The sequence below is a fragment of the Cynocephalus volans genome, chromosome X (assembly GCF_027409185.1).
Source record: "Cynocephalus volans isolate mCynVol1 chromosome X, mCynVol1.pri, whole genome shotgun sequence".
Classification (NCBI taxonomy): Eukaryota; Metazoa; Chordata; class Mammalia; order Dermoptera; family Cynocephalidae; genus Cynocephalus; species Cynocephalus volans.
In genome coordinates, this window is record NC_084478.1 from 11,176,828 (window position 1) to 11,191,841 (window position 15,014).

General features: G+C 45.3%; 1 protein-coding gene and 1 pseudogene across 1 annotated transcript in view; one reads left to right on the plus strand and one right to left on the minus strand.

Annotated features, from left to right (window-relative positions):
* Positions 1-15,014, minus strand: part of LOC134367165 (G-protein coupled receptor 143-like) — a 350,752-nt gene that overhangs the window by 132,969 nt on the left and 202,769 nt on the right. The window lies entirely within an intron of this gene.
* The window catches only part of LOC134367017 (H(+)/Cl(-) exchange transporter 4-like), a 32,003-nt pseudogene that overhangs the window by 13,976 nt on the left and 3,013 nt on the right, over positions 1-15,014 (plus strand).

Here is a 15,014-nt window from a genome sequence, read left to right on the forward strand (position 1 = left end):
AATTTTCATAGTAGAGCTTGAAATTCTTAACCTAAGAAGGCAGTACCTATCCCAGTTCTCGGAGGAAAAGGGCAGAGTAAAAAGGAAAATAAGTAAATAAAAGTAAATTGAAGTAGATAAAAGTAATTTTTTAAAAAAGTAAATAAAAGTAAATTTCGGTTCATGGATAAAAAGAAGCTCCTCCTGGTCAAAGCCCTACTAAATATGTGCACCGACTTCAGTTGAGACATGGAGCTATTCTTTCATTTTAGCAAAGATACTAACCAAACTATTTAAAAACAAATTTTGAATGCAATACGCCTACATACATTTAAAAAGTTGCTCATCCTCATAGCATTTGATTCCAAAACATTTTTATTATTTAAAATGAATGTTCCTTTGGAAACATTTTTTAAAATGCAAACTTAGTGTAAAATTATTTATTTGTCTTGAATACTCCAAGACGTGGGGTATCTGCTGCCTTCTTAGGTATAAGTTCTATAAGGCACATTTAAAAGTGAACACTCATAGTTTCTTGGATTTGGGAATTTAGAGAAAACTGGGTAAGAGTCTCTCTTTCTGCTTCTGTTCACTTTATCAGTAGAACCACTATCAACTATACAAGGACTTCAAGAAGGTCGTGGAAAAATAGACTTAAAATACAAATCTTTCCATGAACTTTTTGAAGTATCCTCGTATATGAAATCATGTCTTAGAACTTACTCTGAGTTGATGTTTGTGTTCTTTACAAGAAATGAACACTCTTACAAATATTTACTTAACAGAAAATGTTCTGGTTTTAAAGTTAAAAATACCAAGTCACAAATCCACTGCAATACACCTTGTGAAAGCCCTGCTTGCTTCAGTCTCAAAGAATCCAAGTTAAAGCAAGTCATTGGATTTTGGCATCTATTGGGAATGAATTTTTCCTCTATAGTCCCTAATTTGATCATGAGAATTTTGTCAAATCATTTTAGAGAATTACAAAATACCTATTACACTGTTCAATTCACCACATGTCATGGCTAGCAAAGGCTCAGGTAATTTAGATGCTTGTAATTTTCTAAGTGCTATTATGCTTTTAAACTGTACCCTGTGGGCCGAACCCATGGCGCACTTGGTAGAGTGCTGCGCTGGGAGCGCGGCGACGCTCCCGACGCGGGTTCGGATCATATATAGGACTGACCGGTGCACTCACTGGCTGAGTGCCGGTCACAAAAAAACGACAAAAAAAAATAATAAATAAATAAATAAAAAATAAACTGTACCCTGTGGTCCAAATCCACATTCACTAACTGACAAATATTATAGGAAATTTTATTCAAGGCAACACAAAAGGGCAGGATTGTGGCAGGCATAATAAAACATCCCTTAAATAAAGGGATCTGAGATCCCCAGAGCACAGGATCCATTAGGCCAACTACCACCTGTTACTGCCTGGTTTCACCACCACTAGTTTGCCATCAGTTAAAGGCTCGTTCAAGAAACACCAGCTGACTGCACAGCTAGGAGGCCTCTGGCATGTCCTGTAGGGAGGAGCTCATTGAGTTCTTCAGGAAGACATGCACAACCTGCTCACATGGGCTCTTTCCCTCACCTGCTCCCTCTCTTTGAATTAGGATACGGATCTGTCAGTAGTTCCTGAGATGAAAATGGTCCTGTGCACACCCCTTTAACAATCTGAAGATTCGCTGACTTCATGACCCTCCCCAAGTCACCACAGGTGACATGACGCTCAGTAGCAGGAATTTGTGAAAGAACCAAGAGTGTTTCAGGTGCATCTCTTAAATATTGAGAAATTAGGGCTACCTGTGCTACCTTTTCCTGAATGGAGCAGTGGTTGTCCACCTGGGCTGCATTGTAGATTCACCTGGGGAGGCTGTACAACTCCTCACACCCTGGATGCACCCGGGGCCAATTACATCTAATCTCTCTGGGGAGAGCCAATTCTCAATATTTCCTGATTCCCAGTGATTCTGATGTGCGCTGAGGTTGTGAAGGACTGTAATAGCTACTTGAGAAATTGATTACTTGGAAGAGCAGTGTCCACAAGGAGGCATTTTGAAGTTATATAAATGGCACTGACAAGCGATAACACTGTCCCGTTATGTATTACACAATGGGAAAAGAAATTGACCATGAAATTCATGGAGTGAGTGACTCACTTGGTGTCTAACTAATCTGTGATTACACGCGTGTAAATTGCCAGCTCGGTGGTAAACATTCACTCCCTTTTAGCCAATTGTGGGAGAGGTTGGAGGTAGAGGTTATGTAGCCATGGTAATGTTTCTGTATCCTAAAGGGCACCGTTTTGGGGGAGAGGACCCCAGTATATGAAGTTAGTCACTGAGATTGGCACTGAGTTGAATTCTCAAAGCCTTAGGCAAAACGCTCCAGCACGCCTTTAGGAAGAAAGCCATTACTTGGTATTTACAAAATGTGGCAGGTCTGAAAATGGAGCAAGACAATGCTACCTGTAGTCAAAGTCCTTTTCAATACAAGAGATAGGATTAGGCGAAAGAAAAGGGGTTGTCATGGATTCAAACATCTGTATATCCCCCAAAGTTGCGTTATTAGAATGCTGAGCATCTTCCCTTTCCAACATGACTTTTTTTTGAAGATTTATAGTGTCTTCTCTGTTTCTCAGAGCCAACTGAATTAAGCATTTTTGGTTTTGATAACACGAATGGATCATTCCAGGGGTTAGCTGGTTGGCAAACGTTTTCCGTAAAGGGCCAAATGGGAAATATTTCAGGCTCTGTGGGCCACACAGTTTCTGCTGCAACTGTCCAACATGGCCATGTGGCATGGAAACAGCCATAGACAACATATAGTCTGTGAATGGGCATGGCTATGTTCCCATGGGCACTGAAATTAGAATTTTATTTTTTTAATATCCTGTGTGTGTGTGTGTGTGTGTGTGTGTGTGTGTGTGTGTGTGTGTGTGTGTTTATCATTATGCAATTTTAACTATCTTTGTGGCCTTTTACCGTGAAATTAGAATTTTCTATAGTTTTCACGTCACAAAATATTGTTCTTCTGAGTAGTTCAACTCAAAAAAACCTTTTTTTCTCCTCCAACCATTTAAAAATGTAAAAAACATTCTTAACTCGTGTGCCTTATGAATACTTTTGGTGGGCCGGAGTTCACCTGGAGGCCAGAGTTTTCCAACCCCTGAATCAAATCCAGAGGTTTATTTGCTTTTAGGAGGGTCTCTGTGCTATGAACAGAATTATGATTAACTATTTTTTTCTTAAAAAAAATTGGCTTAAGCCACCTTGCTCAGTATCCATTTTACTTTTAGACACAATTAGATCCCTTTGGTATCTTCGTTGGTGCATTTTGTCATAGTCAAGCCTGGACTGACTGATGAAGTGAGTGCCGTTCATCCACGTTTGGTCCCAGTGTGTCTCACGGTGGACACCAGCAGGTGGCTGCTGAGCAAAGGGCCTGAATTCTGAGCAGCTCTTTCTCTGGCCAGTCACTAATTTGCGACTTCTTCATTCCAGATCAGTTACTACTTTCTCTCGGAGACATTGTGGAGGTCATTTTTGGCGGCCCAGGTGGTGGCCTTCACGTTGCGATCCATCAATCCCTTTGGGAACAGCCACCATGTTCTATTTTATGTGGAATAACACACGCCCTGGTACATCGCTGAACTCTTCCCCTTCATCCTGCTTGGGGTGTTTGGGGGCTTGTGGGGAACCCTCTTCATCTGCTGCAATATCGCCTGGGGTAGGAGGTGCAAGACCACCCGGCTAGGGAAGTACCCGGTGCTGGAGGTCATTGTGGTGACTGCCATCACTGCTGTCATTGCCTACCCCAGTCCCTACACACGCCAGAGCACCAGTGATCTCATTTCTGAGATGTTCAACGACTGTGGGGCCTTTGAGTCCTCCCAGCTATGTGACTACATCAATGACCCCAACATGACCCGGCCTGTGGATGACATTCCAGACTGGCCAGCTGGGTTTGGCGTTTACACAGCCATGTGGCAGCTGGCCCTGGCGCTGATCTTCAAGATCGTCATCACCATATTTACCTTTGGCATGAAGGTAAGTGAAGGGGAAGAAAGTGAGGGTGGGTGCTGGTGGGGGGAAGAACCCATGTCCTCCTGGGGACAGCACCCTACTCTCCTGAACATAATTGTCATGGGAGGAAAAGGGGATCCGACCTTTCTTGAATGTTCTCATGTGCTGGGCACTTGACATTCTTTCAATCATCAGGACACAATTCCTTTATATCCAACAAGCCTGTGAAATGAGGTTTTAATCCCATTTTACAAGTGAGGAAGCTGAGGCTCAGAGACCCGGAGTGGCCTAATCAGACCCACAGCATATGGGAGACAGAGCTGGGCATGGAGCTCACTTCATCTCACTCCCAGACCAGGAGTGACCACAGCTTTGCTTGCTGGCAGGGTGATGCCAGGTGGTGGGACAAGCCCGTGTGTGGCCCAGTTTGGATCGATGAGCATGCATTGAGCATCCGCTGTATCTAGGCTCTGTGCTAAGTCCAAGGTGTACAGCACTCAAAACAGAATGCTGCCCCTAAAGAGCACATGCCTCTCGGAGAGACAGATGCAAACCCAGAGTTCTGAGACTGTGTGGCAGCACCTATGCTGCACACCACGTGATGGCCTCCCAGTCTGGGTGGGGCTGGGGCCACGACGGGGGCTCTTTGCACACATCGTCTCCTGACGAGGAATGTCCTCAAGAGCTGTGGATGACACCGTGTGCTTTCCTCATTTTTGTTCCTAAAGCCAGAGAAGAGACAGCTTCTTTCTTCCTGCTTTTAAACACTGCGTTAAAGTCAGACATACTTTGAAAGCCCTTCCTAAGGAGCTTTCTTTTATGGAAACTGACATTAAGTTGTTATTGCTTTTTTTAAAAAAAATTGAGGTAAAGTTTACATAACGTGAAATTGATCATTTTAAAGTGTACATGTTAGTGGTATTAAGTACATTCACAATGTTGTGCAACCGTCACCTCGGTCAAGTTTCAGAACATTTTCATCCCCTTCATAGGAGACCCCATGTCCATTAGCAGTCCCTCCCTGTTCTCTGCCCCAGCAGCCCCTGGCAACCACCGATCTGCTTTCTGTCCCTATAGGTTTGCCTATTTCAGACAGTTCATTTTAATTAAATTAATTCATTTCGGACCCTCCTTGTGGGACTGGCTTTTTTCACTTAGCACAGTGTTTTCAAGGGTTATCCATGTTGTAGCACGTGTCAGCCCTTCATTCCTTTTCTGGCTGAAGAGTGTTCCACTCTGTAGATTCCTCCACACGTTGTTTATCCACTCATCCTTTGATGGACATTTGCGTTGTTTCCACCTTTTGGCTATTGTGAATAGTGCTGCTATTGCTTACTTAAAAACCAAAATGAAACATTTATTAGAGTGTTAGAGTGTGATAAGAGTGTCATATAGAGATGCATACAGCTTAATGAATTTTCACAAAACCCACATGCTTGTATAACCAGCACCCAGGACCAGAAGCACAACATTACCCACCCCACGGAGCCCCTGATGTTTTCCATTACTTTTGCTTTCTGTGTGGTATTTCTATGAATTGTCTTTTTTTAAAAAGTCTAAGAAACGGTACCTCTGGTTGTGTAGTGATCAAACACAAACCCGAATCTGTGCCTTAAGAACAAGGATGGGTAGACTTTATTAAACAGCTGACTGTGTCTGATCCATCATCTACTTGCAAAGGAATTAATTTTTGTGTCCAAGGAAGATGCTGGAGCATCTTCTGGTGCTTGCTGAGACTTTACTTTGAAGTTACAGGGGATTAAATGGCTGTGGACGAAGGGGGAGCCCATATAGGAGCAATTTCTTATGGAATATTCCAGACTCTAGAAATCACGCCCAAGGTTCTGAACTTCAGTTCACCTGGCATCCTCAGACTGATGACCACCTGGGGCAACATAAATGCAGCTGTGGCTCAGGGTCTGCGCTCACGTCTCAATGAACACAGAGTAGTTGGGAGTGTCCTATAGCACGTGCACCGTCACCAGACAAACTAAAATGCATTAGCAGCCAGCAAAGTAAGCAACACGCTACATCAAAGATCATTCAGTTTACATAGTCTGTTTCTTCGCTGCCGCTAATGTGGCTAGAATATATTCAGGATAATTCTCGGAAGATGTAGTTGGTTAGGAAGATGGAACTGCCTCCCTTGTCTCTCTCTGACTGGTATCCACTGTCTATAAACAGAGCGGGAAGTCTTTGAAAGCTTTTTGGAAGATCGGGGGCAGCTGCAATGGTGCGTTCAAATTCTTTACTTTACCAGGGAGCAGTTGCAGGCCCCTTTCCGTTTTCGTGCTGTGCCTTGACATTTAATTTTAAAAGCCAACCTGAATGACATGGCAAGGGAGAGAGAAAGTCACGAGTGTCTCAAGTGACAGATGTTCACTTTGAATGGTATTTGCACTGGGGGTTATCATTCTTTAATCCACAGCAGGCAAACTGGGCCAGACTTTGCAGGGGAAGAAATGAAAGTGTAAAAGGGCATTCTCTCCATGTTGCAGTAGATGCGACCGACTAAGGAGGTCAAATCACTTGTCCCACCTTTTCCCAGCTGACTGATTTTGAAGAACGGTGCCTCCTTTGAAGGCTGAGCAAAATGCAAGCTTGTCGAGGGGGCACCGTGGTTCCTGGGGATCAGGAAGGGGGACTCAGCTGCCTTCCCTCATTCCACTTTTCTCTGTGCTCCCTCAAGATCCCGTCGGGCCTCTTCATCCCCAGCATGGCCGTGGGAGCAATGGCGGGCAGGATGGTGGGTATCGGCGTGGAGTAGCTGGCTTACCATCACCATGACTGGATCATCTTCTGGAACTGGTGCAGGCCCGGAGCAGACTGGGTCACACCAGGGCTTTACGCAATGGTGGGAGCTGCAGCCTGCCTAGGCACAACCAGGGGTGGGGCAGGGAGGGGGTGGGGGCACTGAGCTGGCTTAGAGGACTGGCGAGAAGGAAGGCATGTACTTGAACATTTCCATTACTCAGGATAGGCTAGGTTGTGCTGCTATAAGGAGAATCCCCCCAAATCTCGGTGGCTCACACACCAAGGCTTATATCTTGCTCACTATATATACATATATATATATATATATATATATATATATATATATATATTTATATATGTAAAAAACATGGGTGAACAGAAGATTCTTCCCACCCAGTCATTCACAGGCCCAGGCTGATGGAGTCTCCACCATCTTACAGCCATACCACCTAGAACAGTAGTTCTTAACCAGGAGTGATTCTGCCTTTCAGGGACACTTGGCAGTATCTGAAGACATTTTAGGTTGTCACACCTGGGGAGGGAGGTGCCACTTGCATCTATTGGGTAGAGACCAGAGATGCTGCTAAACATGCTATAGTGTACAAGACAGCCCCTGACAACAAACAATGCTCCAGTCCCAAATGTCCCTAGTGCTGAAGATGAGAAACCTTGGTTTAAACTCCCTGGAAGACCAGGAGTCAGTATGGATTCTCCCTTTGAATACCAAGTGACACAAAGCTGGGTCTCTCTCTTCTCTCTAGTCCCTAAGAATCCTAAAATTACAAGGCTTATGGGGTTGCTTGTTCAGTCAGATCCACTCGCCCAAAAGCCAGACGTGTGGGCCTAGGTGAGTGGAAAAGCCAGGGTCCCTCGTTGGAGCAGAGCCCCCAGGCAGGTGTCACTTACAGCTCCCTGACACAATGCCACGTTGAAAAGAACCTGGCATCTGTTCCTGAGGCCTGAGCATGGGTGGCATGTGGGAATGTCCCCTTGGAACATGTGTGAGGAACATTTACAGCCGTCTATCCATTTCCACACATCGTGCCCTCCCGAGTGTCCGTGGTCGGGCTTTGGAATCTCACTCATGCCTTGTGTTGCAGGTGGAGTTACCAGGATGACAGTGTCGTTGGTGGTCATCATGTTCGAGTTCACGGGTGGTCTGGAGTACATTGTGCCCCTCATGGCGGCGGCTGTGACCAGCAAGTTGGTGGCCAATGCCTTTGGGAAGGAAGGCATCTACGAGGCCCACATCCACTTGAACGGCTACCCCTTCCTGGATGTGAAGGAAGAGTTCACCCACTGCACGCTGGCCACCGACGTCATGTGGCCCCAGCGGGGAGAGCCGCCGCTGTCGGTGCTCACCCAGGACCGCATGACCGTGGAGAACATGGAGACGCTCATCAAGGACACCGACTCCAATGGCTTCCCCGTGATGGTCTCCAGAGACTCCGAGCGCCTCATCGGATTTGCCCAGCGGAGGGAGCTGATTCTCGCAATAAGTGAGTAAAGATGGAAGCTCGCCTTTTGTCAGGAGCCAAGAGGCAGCTCTGTGCCCCCCAGTGATCAGAGAGGTGCGAGAGAATGCGTGTCACGCCAGGGGCTCGCAAGCGTTCGTGTGTGCGCGGTCACCCGGGGATCCGGTGGAAATGCAGACGCTGATGGAGCAGGTCTGGAGCGGGGCCCAGCCTGCGCTCCTCATGGGCTCTCCATTGATGCCAATGCTGCTGGCACCCAAGTCACTCTGTGAAGCACAAGGGCTCAGACCCAAGTCTTGTGTGGCTGGAAAGGGACCACGTATTTGCAAGCAGCCCCCTACACCCGCTCCTCTGGGAGGCAAGCTGCAGACTCTGCCTTTTTGGGGAAGTGCTGGATGAAGCTCAGGAAGAGATGTGAGTAGCCCAGGCCGAGCTGCTCTCAGAGAGCGACTTTCAGGTGGGCTGTGCAGCCGCTGGGGCTTGTGAGGTCTCTGCCCTGACACCTCCCTGCCACTGCACAGGCTTTCCTTCACTTCATGGCATTACATGTGATCCAGCTGTTAGCGGCCACATGGGTAAATGATATCGCTCGAGTCTGCTCTGTGATTATTTTCCTCCTCATGTTCCAACTGAAATCAGCTGCACCGAGGCGCAGGCTGTTGATTTGGGGGAGGAGAGAAGGGGTGATGCCCACGTGGGGGCACTTCAGAGGAGGAAGCCTGTGGGCCCCAGCAACCTAGGGCCGGCTGCTTTGGAAGGGGAGCAGGAGGAAGGATTCCGCAGACAGAGGGCACTGAGGGCCAGAGGCCTGGGAGTGAGTGGTTGGAAGCCCCAGGCAAGGAGGAGCAGTGAGCCTCGGAGATGGAGCCCTGCTGGACCTCAAGATGCAGCAGGGGCGGAGGCCAGCATAGCCCTTGCACTGGCACGTGGCCAATGCCATCTGCTCAGCATCCTCGCTCCGCGATCTGCACGGCATTCAGCATCCTGTGGTAGTCGGGAGCCCATGGCCGGTTTCCGTGTGCATGTGATGATTTTTACTGTGCGTGCCATCTTCCAGAGTATTCGTGACGCTCATCAACGAGACTTGCCTTGGTTTCGTTGCCGATTGCCTCACCGCGAGCTTGTCTTCACCAGATGAAACTGCTTGCCTCTCCCTGCCGTTTGTTTTTTATTTCTAAGGTGCTTCCCTTCAACTGCTAAATCCTCTTCCCAATGTTAAGTAGCTTTTAAAATATCGTTAACGTATCTCCATCAAAGGCTTTATAAGATAAGCATAAGCTATGGCCTCTAATTTAGCTTGCTGTTCAAACATTTTTACCTCCCCCGAAGCAAAAATTGATTTTGTATTTTAGACACCATAGCAAGTTTGTGTTCACTGTTTGTTGCCTTAATATAAGTCCTGTCCCTTAACAGGTAGGTGCTTTCAGGCCTAAATATTGCCTTATAAATAACAAGTTTTTTAAAGTTGTTTAAGTAGGGTTGGGTTTCTTTTAAAGTAATGTAATCAGCAGCCTTTAAAAAATGTATTCAGTCCCTGAATTCCTTTAAGCAAATGTTGAAACTTAAAAACTAAAGTGATGGGCCGAGCCTGTGGCGCACTCGGGAGGGTGCTGCGCTGGGAGCGCGGCGACGCTCCCAGCGGCCGCGGGTTCGGATCCTATATAGGAATGGCCGGTACACTCACTGGCTGAGTGCCGGTCACGAAAAAGAAAAAAAAAAAAAAAAAAACTAAAGTGATAAATGTCACAGCATCCACTATCTATTGTGTGGTTGCAGGAACAGCTGCTAAGAGACAGCTGACTAATTTCACTGAAACCCATTACTGTAGTCAAGGGGGAAGCACTAACTGTCGTCAAGTGTTTAGGGAAGACCCTTAGGCTTGCCCACCACGCCCTCTCCTAGAAGCTGTGTTTGGAGCATCTGAAGAGGCACCACGCGGTGTCAATAGTACCTGTGTGCTTTCAGTCACACCCGTAATAGTACAGAAGCAGCTATTTACACAGTTTGTGCCAAAGAAAGGAGTGTGTTGCTCTGAGGAATCACAAGAGCCGTTTTCCTGGTCTGTGGAAAGAGAAGAGTCCCTGTACTCTAGGGGAGAAATTCATGACCTGTACTTGAAGAATTATCTGCCCTTTTATGAGTATAGAAATGTGACATTCACATTTAGCCAGTGTCACTTTTAGGGGAAATGGGAGCAAAGATTACAGACAGATGCAAAATAGATGCGATAAAAAAAGAATGGTGAATGAGGTAAATGAGGAATTTTCTTACGCATCATGTTTACAATTGTAACAACTGCTCACATGAAGATGAAAATGTTTTATTTTCAATCCATCTCTGGAATACCAAAGCACAGCTACGTCTCTGCTAGAGGGGGATTAGTGAGCACTGCCCGGGCAATGCGGCCATCTTCATCACCACATGTTAACACATGGGGCCGTACGTGACCCGTGTTCCAATTCCTGGTGAATGGGACTTGGCCTCTCGTTTCTCTTTGCAAGTATGAGGCTCTTTCTGTACTCAGCGGGGCTCAGGCTCTTCTAGTCTTGAGTTGTGCAGTTAAGCCAGGAAGGCTTCAGAGAGGACTCAGTGGGAGCCACAGAGGCGATGAAAGGAGGGAAGGGTAGGGTGGCGGGGAAGAGTGGAGGGACCTCATCTCCTCGTCTGGTGGATGATTGAATGATGACTCTTCAGCACGTGGAAGATGCTCACTTGCAGAAAGGGTTCCACATCCAGGACTGAACAAGAGGATAAGTGTCACATCTGTTGGACAAGCTATTCAGAGGTACAGAGGAGTCTGCCTGGGCAGGCTGTTGATGATTGGACTAGATCATGGGGAACAGTAGGGCCATCTACTTCTTTCTGCTGTGGATGTTAAAATATACATATATGTAAATATGTAGATATAGATACAGATATACAGATGGATATGCATGGGGACTTTTCCATGCTTTGGTAGACAATAACCTGTCATAAGATAATATGCTTTTTCTTCTATATAGTGTTTACTTTTTTATCCTATCATCTACGTACCGAACGCTACTGTGGTTGCTTCCAAGTTTTTATTTTAAACTTTTTCATTAATTACATCTGTTTTATGGAAGCATTTTTAGTTAACACATAATTACTCTAAAGTAGGGGTTCTCAACCTTAGCACGATGGACATTTGGGGCTGGATTGTTCTCTGTGGTGGGAACTGTCCTATGCACTGTAGGATGTTTAGCAGCATCCCTGGCCACCACCCACCAGATGCCAGGAGCACCTCCCGTTCCCAATTGTGACAACCAAAAATGTCTCCAGACATTACCAAATGTCCCCTGGGGGTGGGGGGTGGGGGCAAAATTGCTCCCAATTGAGAACCATTGCTCTAAAGCCACTTAATAGCTTACCAGATGTGTGATTATTTCTAGTCTTTTAAAATTTCTTGGCCTATCACAGTTTGTAAACTTCATCTTACAAACGCTATTGATTATGCCCTCTGTGTACAAGGGTACTTCAAAAAGTTCATGGGAAAATAGGATTAAAGTTTGTATGAATCTTTCCATGAACTTTTGAAGTATCCTTATATTGCTGCTAGAAAGTAGAATGTCAAGTTGAATAACCTCAGTGGCTGCTCATAAAATGTACATCATATTTCAGGGGCCGTGGTCACTGAGAGTAGCTCTAGTAGAATATATGACAAACCACCTATGTTAAAGATAGTTAGAAAAAAGTTTAACTACTTTAACTTTAAAACATTTAAAAATAAGGACTATTAGGCATTTCTCAAAGGAAGATATACAAATGGCGAACAGACATACGAAAAAATGCTCAACATCACTCAGCATCTAGGAAATGCAAATCAAAACCACACCGAGATACCATGTAACCCCAGTTAGGATGGCTAAAATCCAAAAGACCCTGAACGATAAATGCTGGCGAGGTTGCGGAGAAAAAGGAACTCTCATACATTGTTGGTGGGACTGCAAAATGGTGCAGCCTCTATGGAAAATGGTATGGAGGTTCCTCAAACAATTGCAGATAGATCTACCATACGAACCATCTATCCCACTGTTGGGAATATACCCAGAGGAATGGAAATCATCAAGTCGAAGGTATACCTGTTCCCCAATGTTCATCGCAGCACTCTTTACAATAGCCAAGAGTTGGAACCAGCCCAAATGTCCATCATCAGATGAGTGGATACGGAAAATGTGGTACATCTACACAATGGAATACTACTCAGCTATAAAAACAAATGAAATACTGCCATTTGCAACAACATGGAAGGACCTTGAGAGAATTATATTAAGTGAAACAAGTCAGGCACAGAAAGAGAAATACAACATGTTCTCACTTATTGGTGGGAGCTAAAAATTAATATATAAATTCACACACACACACACACACACACACACACAAACCCGGGGTGAGGGAAGAAGATATAACAACCACAATTACTTGAAGTTGAAACAACAAGCAAACAGAAAAGACATTTTGGGGGGAAGGGGGGGAGGGAGGAGGGAGGGAGGTTTTGGTGATGGGGAGCAATAATCAGCCACAATGTATATTGAGAAAATAAAAATTAAAAAAAATAAAATAAATAAAAATAAAAAATAAAAAATAAAAGATGAATGCAAAAAATAATAATAATAATAATAATAATAAACACAAATTTATTATCTTAGAGTTCCAGAGGTCAGAAGTCCAAAATCAGTTTCACTCAGCTAAAATCAAGGTGTCACAGGGCCACATTCCATCTGCAGGCTCTAGAGGAAAATTTGTTTCCTTGCCTTTTCCAGTGTCGAGAGGCCACCTGCATTCCTTGGCTCATGGTGATATAATTCCAACCTCTGCTTCCCTTGTCACATGTCTATCATTCTCACCCTCACCCTCCTACTTCCCTCTAGTAAGGACCCTTTGATTACAGTGGGCCCACCCAGATAATCCAGGATCATCTCCCTATCTCAAGATTCTGAACGTAATCACATGGCAAAGTCTCTTCTGCCATGGAAGGTAACTTATTAACAGGTTTTGGGGACCAAGATGTGGACATCTTTGAAGGCCCATTATACCACAGAGGGAATAAATATCAAACAACAATGAACGCAAGAAAAAATAACCAGTTGGTATAACACAGTGCAAGGGACACACAGTGACCTAGTCGAGGTAGGGTCAAGGACAGGTGTAGATCATGCCGCAACTCTGGAATGGACCAGATGTTGCTCCTCATTGGCTACAGGAAGCACGGCCACTAAGTCAACCTCCCTTGGCCTCAGTTTCATCACGTGTCCACCTACACCTGGTGCAGCCATTGTGGGCTTTCAATGACAGCATCCACGCAAATGCCTAGAGCACTCAGCATATGTCCCCCACAGTCTCAGCCAAGGGATCCCTGTGGGGAGAAGCCCATGCACAGGAGCAGCATGGAATGGCCTCGTGGAGAAGGACACAAGCCAGTGGAAGCCCTACCGAGGCAGGGACCTGTCTGCTGCTGCTCCCAATGGAGGTCCAAACCCTGGAAGAACGCCTGGGGCCGAAAGGCTATGCAACAAGCACACGGTTGGTTGGTGAATGAATGAATGGAGGCATGAACAAACAAAGGATTGAATAGAGGCAGGATGCTTAAAAATGGGTGGGACTCAGGCAGCTGGTGGTGTATTGGAAAAAGCACTGGACTGGGGGTCAGAAGGGGGCCAAGTCCCTGCCCTTCTAACTAGCAGCAGAACACTTCCCTTGCCTGTGGCTCTCAATGCAAAAAAAGGAGTTTGAACAAGATGATTCTAGCTTTTCTAATGCCAAAGCTGTGGGGTTCTAAGCTATGTGTGGTCTTACCGAATCCTACCTTCCTTACATGAAAACTCAGGCCCAGTCAAGTTGACTGATTCTCTCACTTATTCCGAACATACCCAGCACTTCCTCATCTCCAGCACTTTTCTCACGTTGCCCCTTACCTCAGCCAGCGCTGTGAAAGCACTAGACACTCTCACCCCAGGAGGTGGATAGACAAGGACAAAGACTGCCCCAGGCTCAAGGGAGCCCTCTCTCCTTGTCTCAGAAGGGATCGCCACCTGAGGAACTTAATTAATCCTGGGATGCCTGGCCACCATTCTTGCCTTCACTTTATATGTCTGTCTCCCATCTCACAGACAAACTTGGTCTCCATATACCGTCCCAGCAAACAGAAGGCCAAGAATCTTCATAAATATTTCTTCACTTTATTAGATTTAAGCGGGGATAGCTGAACTCAGTAAAATTTAACTTTGCTTTTATTCCACCAGATTAATTTCACAGAATATTTTGGAAAAGCAGCCAACATTAGCAAAAGGACCTGGGCTAGAAGTCAAGAAGCCCCCCCCCAACTCACCAGGTGACCTTGAACATGTCATTTGACCTATGGGCTCCTGAAGTAGAACCTACCACAGACAGTGATACATGTTAATTCCACTTCCTAAATCAGAGTGAAGGACAGAGAAGGAAACCTGGAGGTTTCCAAACATCCGCAAGCTATTTTTGGAAATGAATGACTTTTCTACTTCACTTTTCTTAAAAACAAACAAAAAAACAAACAAACAAAAAAAAAAAAAAACAAAAAAAAAAAAACAAAAAAAAGGAAGGAAAGGAAAAGAAAGACATTAGACCAAGAAGTAGTTGTTGCTGATCTCAATGGAAGCAAGAGAAGATTCTTCCAGGGGCTGACCCCTTATGGCCTTAAAACCAAGACACTTTCCCATGTTCATATAAACACTGTCTATAATCTTAAAAAATGAAAAATGGAGAAATCGTTGCTTGTTTA